Genomic DNA, 7,879 nt, shown 5'->3' with positions numbered 1-7,879 from the left:
TTTGTCTGGTTAATTATAATCTTCCACCATGGCTCGCTATCAAGAAGGGCCATCTGTTGTTGTCATTGATCGTCCCAGGAAAGTACAAAGCAAAGAACATGGACGTCTATCTGGCACCACTTATAGAAGAGCTCCAAATCTTGTTGACAGGAATCAATGTGGTTGATATGTCCCAACCAATTGGACGATGGAATGTACATGTGCAAGGAATTCTCATGTAGACTATGCACAATTAGCCAGGCTTCGGTGAGTGCTCAGGTAAGTGCCTCTAAAACCCTCACACACATGTGATTCCTGGCTTTGCCAATGCTTCTATATTTTAATTTTGTGATCTTTTAGGCTTGAGTTACTTGGGCAATCATACATGTCCGAAATGTGGTCCTCGACTTGGCTTCCACCAATCTGAGCATTTGAGCAAGACAGTTTAAGAGGAGCATGGTAGATTTTTTTCTGAAAGACATGAGCTACATGGACCAAACATATGCAAACATGACATGCATCAACTGAAAGCATGCGATTGGAAAAACATGTGGCTGGAGAGGGGAGATTGGATGCCACCTGGAATAAAAATACTTTCTTTTTTCCATGAACTCCCGTATTGGAGTGACCAGCTGATTAATCATTTTCTCGACCCAATGCACATCTTCAAGAATGGGGGGAGATCATATGGAAAACCATCACTAGAAAAAGAGAGAGAAAGGCCCAAAGAGATGACCTGCAAGTTATGGGTTGAACAGAGATGTGGCCTCGACTTAAATTCAATGAAAAGTTTGGTATACCAAAAGGTCCATGGGTTCTGAGTCGTGCAGAAGAGAAAAAAGTGAAGAAGACTTTATCTTTATTCAAGACTCCCACAAGGTGCATGCGATGTTTGAAAACTGCTTTTACAAGAGATGACAATCTCAGTGGTCTTAAGTCCCACGATTGGCACAAATTTTTACAGTTCATCTTACCAATTGCCATAAAGAGTTGGTTGACGTATGAAATTAGAAGAAAAATCTAAAAAATCAGTGAGTTGGTACGCTGGATCAGATCAAAAGAGATAAGAGAAGACAGTATCGATGCAGCACGCTTAAATGCTATTGAAGCAGTGTACATGCTGGAGAAGTACTTTCCAACAAACATTCTTACCATCCAAAAGCATATACTTATGCATGTGGTCGATGAAGTTGCAGTTGCTGGAGTGGTCCATAGCAGGTAGATGCTCTTCTTGGAGAGATTTATGAAGACTTTAAAGGGGTTTGCTCGTCAAAGGGCTCGCCCCAAGGGTAGCATGGCCAAAGGATGGCTTGTACAAGAGTCTCTTGTCCTCATCAGTGAATTTTTTGCCTCAATTGATCCAGAGAAGCCCCGAATGTGGACTACTAAGGTCAACGTTGAGGTGATAGGGGACGAGCCGCAAGGACAAGGCATCATTAGGAAGATGGACATCACAATGCGAGAGAAGGTTATAAGATTTTTCCTTCTCAAACCAGACATCATGCAAAAGTGGCTAGAGAGGTATGAAGGGAAAAAGCAACAACGCTTGATAGATCGCCTTCAATTCAAGCGCAACTGTGCCACTAGAAACCTTCCTTTTCCAGATCATCTTCAAAAATTTCCTGACTTTCCAACTAGGCGGTGGTTAGATGCGACAATCTCAGAGGCAAAGAGGATTGGAGTGTTGATTTTGAAGAGAAAGAGGAGATGTCAAGGGGTTGCGATTGGCATGTATATTTCACAACTTCGTTTTCGAGCTCCACATGATCACATTGCTTTAATAACTTTAGTCTGTTTCAATTTTATGGCTGTAGTATCACAAATATGGAGCTTTGTGGATACATGGGAAACACTTCAGAGTGCACGAGTTGACGAACAAAGGGTCCCTTTCGATAGTGGCGTTAGGGAAAGCTTCGTCCAAGGAAGTAGGAGTAGTGCCAGGGATGAGAATACAGAGACTAGCCAGCTTGAATACTTTGGCTACATCCAAGACATCTTGAAGATTATCTTTAGAAAGTTCGATATGTTTATCTTTGATGTCAAGTGGTTCAAAGTTATTACCAGTGGCTCGAATGCAACTATGTGTAAAGACAAGAGTGGATTGATTCAAGTGAACTCTAGGTGGGGATGGGGTGTGGACAGATGCGCGGGATACATTCGTACTTCCGCAGCATTCATACACGATACACTATGGACAGAAAATGATGAGAATGATCTGTGTAAAGCCTATGGGCTCTATGTCATTCAAGTTACTCCATGTAGCAAGCAAGTGTGAGAAGGATTGGACATTGAGGTAAAAGAGGTGATTCATGACAAAGCGCAGGACTGACGGAAACTTTAAGTTTAGATTTTGAGGTGGATATCAACAGTGAGCAATTGTATGAACTTAGAGATGAGGTGTCAAATACTGAAGCTGATGCGGAGAGTGACAGAGAAGTAGAGTTTGATGACGAAGATGCAGAAGTACAGATTGAGATAGACATCTTTGGTGCATCAAATCTCATAGAGGATGAGAGATTAACTAATGATTTTTGCTAGGAACTCTTTTGTAAAACTCTTTTTATTAGTCTACAATACACTTTAGATTCATTCATTTGTATAGCCGCTTCGTTGATTTGTTATTTGTATTGATTCAGCATTTCTTCTATAAACTAACATCTTTTATGGGTGTTGTTTGTGTATGATTTAGCTATGGCCGATGACGATGAGCCATACTCTCCTAGTTTTAGTTTTCCTGTTATTCTGGCCGGCATGTCACCCGAGCAAATGGGCTCGTTTTTGTCTTAGTTCACACTAGAGCAGATCAAGATGGCACATCACCTTTATGGAGTAGGTCCCTCTAGATCTACTACGGCTGACCCTACGCCCAAACTAGTGTGGTCCCTACACCAAGAGGCCCCACACCTTAATCTAGTGTGCCCCCTATGCCTAGGACTCCTCTGTCTCCTACACCGACGGGTGGTTCATCCTCCAGACAAGGTAGGCATCGTTCTGGAGGTGGTGGTTGTTGTGGTAGCGGTTCTGTCGATGCATCCACACCACCAAGAGAGCGTCCACCACTCTCTTCAATAGATAGTTCACCAATTGGCACACCACGTATACCTTGGGATCACACGAGCATGATCCTAGCAAGGTTTACAAGAGCAGGGATGAGGCTATTGTGGTGGATAGGATCGGAAAGGCCATATAACAGCGGATTTGACAGCTCTGTACGGTTCAATTTGGTCACTCTGTGATGGAGGTTTGGGATAACCTCAATGTTGAAAGAAAGAATTACATCATCGAGGCCATTCACAGAGAGTACAGGTCGGCACATGTGTACGATCCAGTCTCGAACCCATGGATTTTGAGCATGGCGAAGTCCACAATGTCACACCATCGGTTAGAGTCGAGAGACATGCACAATGAAGACAGTCCCAAGGCGGCATGGTTGGATGCAGAGAAGTGGGCGGGGATTGCACGAGAGACACAAGACAATCCACAGAGACTTCAGAAGCAGAGAGATGCATCCAGAACATGTTTGGAGTCTGCTGGAGCGTCATATCTTGGGACTGGAGTCTACAATACGCTTCGACATGAGTTTGTAAGTATTATACATATGCTATAAATTATTGAAAATATGTATGTTATTTGAAGATTTATCTAATGATTAAACCATAATTTTGTAGGAAGTTACCGTGAAGCGTCCTCCGACACGCCTAGAGGAGAAGTATGGGTACAAGCATGGACTTATGGCCCTTTTGACCCAGCTCTGCAGGAGGAGGGAGAGAACATCGACTGGGAGGCATTACCACGAGGGTCTTCTCACTCAGTGATTGTTTGCATATGTACACTTTTGTAGTGCTTATGTTTATGGTATGGCACATATGTTATGGTTAAGATTTGGCAATCAAGTTAAGGTTATGGTTATGGTTATGGTTGTGCAATGATGGTATAACTGTTATGGTTATGGTATGACAAGCAAGTTATGGTAATGGTTATGGTATAGCAAACATGTTATGTTTATGGTTTTGGAGTTTTTGACTCCTGTTTTAATTATGGTTATAAAATATTTATGCCATTATGCCCCAATCAAGCTTTTGATTTTGTGGTTATGTTTTTTCTTACAGTTTTGCTAATTGCCATACACTTGTTCTTTAGCGTTAGCTTGTAGGTGGAGTGTGGTTGCTTGTGCACTCTTCCTTTGGGCAGAGAGGTTTGTTTTCTTTTGCTACAGTACATGCAACATCAGTTCCCAGTCCTCTTTGCCAAAAAAAAAAATTGTAGGTTTGATCGTCGGTACAGAGTATAGTATAAGCCTCGGTATAGACCTCGGTAGACGCATCGGAATATGCTATAGTATTAACGATGTTTATTTCATTACGTATTCCGATGATCATTTCATAATTTATTCTGACGCATAATATAACGATACTTATACCGACGTCACGATACCGGCGTCTCCTCCGATGCCTATTTCAATGCTTTTTACTTTTAAAAGTAACTTTATTTCATCGATATTTGTGCCGGTTTTTGCATGCCATGTTGTAGTGAATGAAAATCCTCTTGTTAATAAAAGTATTAGCACAAAAGGTCTAGGCTAGATAACGGATTGTAAATAGCAACGCTAATGTGTGGTTTGCCTTTGTTGTACACTATGAAAGCAACTAGATCTTGCAAGGTTCTTTAAAAACTTACAAGGTACAATGATGGTTGTGAAGAAGAGGTGTTATATTCAACAATCATGATAGAGCTCAAAGCTTTGTTTGTTGGCATATTGAGTATTTGGTAACTTTAAAATACATTTATTTCTTGGACAATTAAGGTGATGATTGACTTGTTATAAAGCATTGAACAAATGAAGGAAATAGCAATGAGTGCAATGAATGTGGATGGTGTTGATGATAGGTATGGCCAACATTTATAGACCTAAAGTCAATATAACATAAGGCTTAATTTGGACACTGCACAAGAAAAATGAAGCAAGAAGATCTTCTAATATGTTATATTGTAGGTTTGTTGGCAATGAAACGCCTAAATGAAGGTTTTTTGTGGCTTCTTTTCGAAGTTATTTATTTACTACAGATAGTTGTGATGATTACATTTTTTTAAGGTCAAGTCATCTAGGTCTCTTCTTTTTTTGGGTCCTTGGTATTATGTTTTTATTAATGTCTTTCTCTCTCTCAAATATATTACGTCTTGGAAGGAATAACGTCGGTCACAGTTCATAAATTAAACCACTTATATTTTACCCAATTGAAAAATTAAAGTGTATATTCTGGATTTCTAATAGAGAGAAAGAGCATCGTATTTGTGCATTTGGGAGCGAGGGTACGCCACATCATTATACACACAAGAGTTTTGAGTTGATCTTAGTTGTTTTTTCAAGTGATCAAGATTTCAAGGCTGGAGTTTTTCCTTTTCAAGTGTGTCTTATTAAAGGTTTTACCATTCACTTGATTTTGCTCCAAACCCTCTCAATCAAAGCCTCGACACCTTCCTAGCTGTACTGCATACCCTTCATAACGTTGATGATATGTATGGATGATTGTGGCCAACAATTAAAGAGCTCAAGAAAATACATAGGGCACACTCTTGAGAATGTAGAAGCAAAATGAAACTAAAAGATCTATGGACAGTGGAGATGTTATGTAGGCTTGGTTCTTAGCAACAAAATGTTTAAAATGAAGGCCTTTTTATCACTCTAAGTTTTGAACTCAACTTTGGTAAACAAGGAATCTAAATTTTGCTTCATTAATCACCTAATATATGTTTTTTATGGTGTTTTCAATTAAGGTCCCTCTTTCAAACATTATGTTAGGTGATATGTTGTTGTTTGAATGAAGTGTCGCCTAATATATACATTACTCAAATCTAAATTTTTAGATTTTCCATCATAGAATCATACCTTAAAAGGATGTATAGTGATCTCTAGCCCCGGCGTCAAAGAAGTGCATAGTGCGACTAGGAAATCGTCAGGTCTTTGATTGTGCACTGCGCACTTCTTGACACATTTTTGGTGAACCCGATGTGAAGTAGGCTAGGGTGAGCATTCGTAGCCAAATCAAGCAAGACGTAGATGATTTGAAGCTAAAAACACACTAAAAAAGAACAAAACTCTAGCCATGAAAGCTCCACTTTGAAAAATAACCAAGATTAACTCAAAACTCTTGTGTGTGTAAAGATTAGGTGTAGCCTCGCTCCCAATTGCACAGATGCAATGCTCATTCGACCTGTTAAAAACCCTAAATATACGCTTTGATTCTTCGCTGTGACCATTTCATGGAAGCTTCACTACTTCATTGGAGAAGACCAAGCAGTTATTTGAGGAGGGGAGACCCTCATTGGAGGCCTCACAGCCTCAACCATCTAGTGGAAGCAGCACGGGACTACACAAGCACCCTGTAAAGGAATGGCTGTATCTCCTTGCTCATATGCCCAGATGAGCTCATTCTTGGCTCTATAACTTCCCACACAACTTACGCAACAATGGAACCAGCTTTGATGTGCTATTTTGAGAAATTTTTAGGCTATTTTGGACCATTTTATGGTCATTTTTAGCCCAAAAATGCTCCTTTTTGTCCATAAAAAACCCAAACGTGCTGGGAAAAATCCTTAAATTTGTGGAAAAATACTATTGGGTTCAAATTCATGTTGAACCTCATTTTTCCACTTGGTAAGAACTTTGGACACGTCTTTTATGCCCGCGCATGAAACCTGCTATTTTTTGCCAACAACATCGCCCGCATTGAGCTTTCTAGGCAAAAGGAGCATGCCACTTCGAAACACTTGACATTTGTACATTCTGAAAGAAAATTAGGCATGCTTTAATGTGTGAAAACATGCAACGGTCCCACGTCCCCGGCCTCGCCTTCCCGAAAAAGTATGTATACGCCTGCAACTATGGCAACTGTTTTCCCATATATCACACTATGTACATCATCATAGCATTTGGTGCTACATAAAAAAAGCATTGAGTGTGAGGTAGATATTTTAATTTCACATTATGAACCTACCACGACACCACATCCACCCCCTCTAAACCTGCACATCCTCCGACATGTGCCACACATATCTTTTGCAAGTTCACTCTTCATTTAAGTCAACATACATATCAATTTCATCATCACTTGCAACAAAATCAAACGCATCATCCTCTCATTCTTCATCCACATCCATAGTATTTTTATCAGAGCATTCATTCTGACTTTCCCGTGAATCAAAGGGGTCTATATCACCTCTCTTTATATTAACTTGATTCTTTTCTCTATGATGGGAATCTCCATTTTTGTCCCATCTAGTTCATGCAAGGTATAAGTTGTATTCCCAAAGCTTTCTTATTGTTGAATGTTGGTTTTCAAGACTACTATCATACACCAACACCCAATCACCTTCTTCAATAGCTTTAGGTCTAAGCCTATGCCTCTTATCAAATCTGTCCTTATTCTTTAACCTTGCATCTTTCAATCGTGCTACTACATTCTCAATATCTTGAGGCCTTATTTCTAACTATTGTATGTGCAAAGCACGACGGTCTTCCCTACTCATTCCATCTTCCCAAGGTAACACATTCCATGTGGGAATTACATCCTCAATTGGCATTATAGGTTTCTGACCATTCATCAACTCAAAAGGCATATAACCAGTAACTAAGCTATGAGTTGTTCGATCATCCCAAAAAGCATAAGGAAATAACCTCGACCACTCTCCCATTTTACCTTTGCAGGCCTTAGCCAAAGCTTTAATGATGGGAGGATGCACACGCTCTAATTTACCATTTCCCTCAGGATTATATGCAGTAGTGAGAGCAAGTTTAATGCCCAACCTAGAGAAAAACTCCCTTGATTTGTCAGCATCGTTTCCAACAAAAGTCACTAAAAAATAATAAGTGAAAATGTCAAAAATAGAAAAAATAGATCTA

The sequence above is a fragment of the Adiantum capillus-veneris genome, chromosome 27 (assembly GCF_014529385.1).
Source record: "Adiantum capillus-veneris isolate H3 chromosome 27, ASM1452938v2, whole genome shotgun sequence".
Taxonomy (NCBI): Eukaryota; Viridiplantae; Streptophyta; class Polypodiopsida; order Polypodiales; family Pteridaceae; genus Adiantum; species Adiantum capillus-veneris.
Note: the sequence above shows the minus strand (reverse complement) of the source record.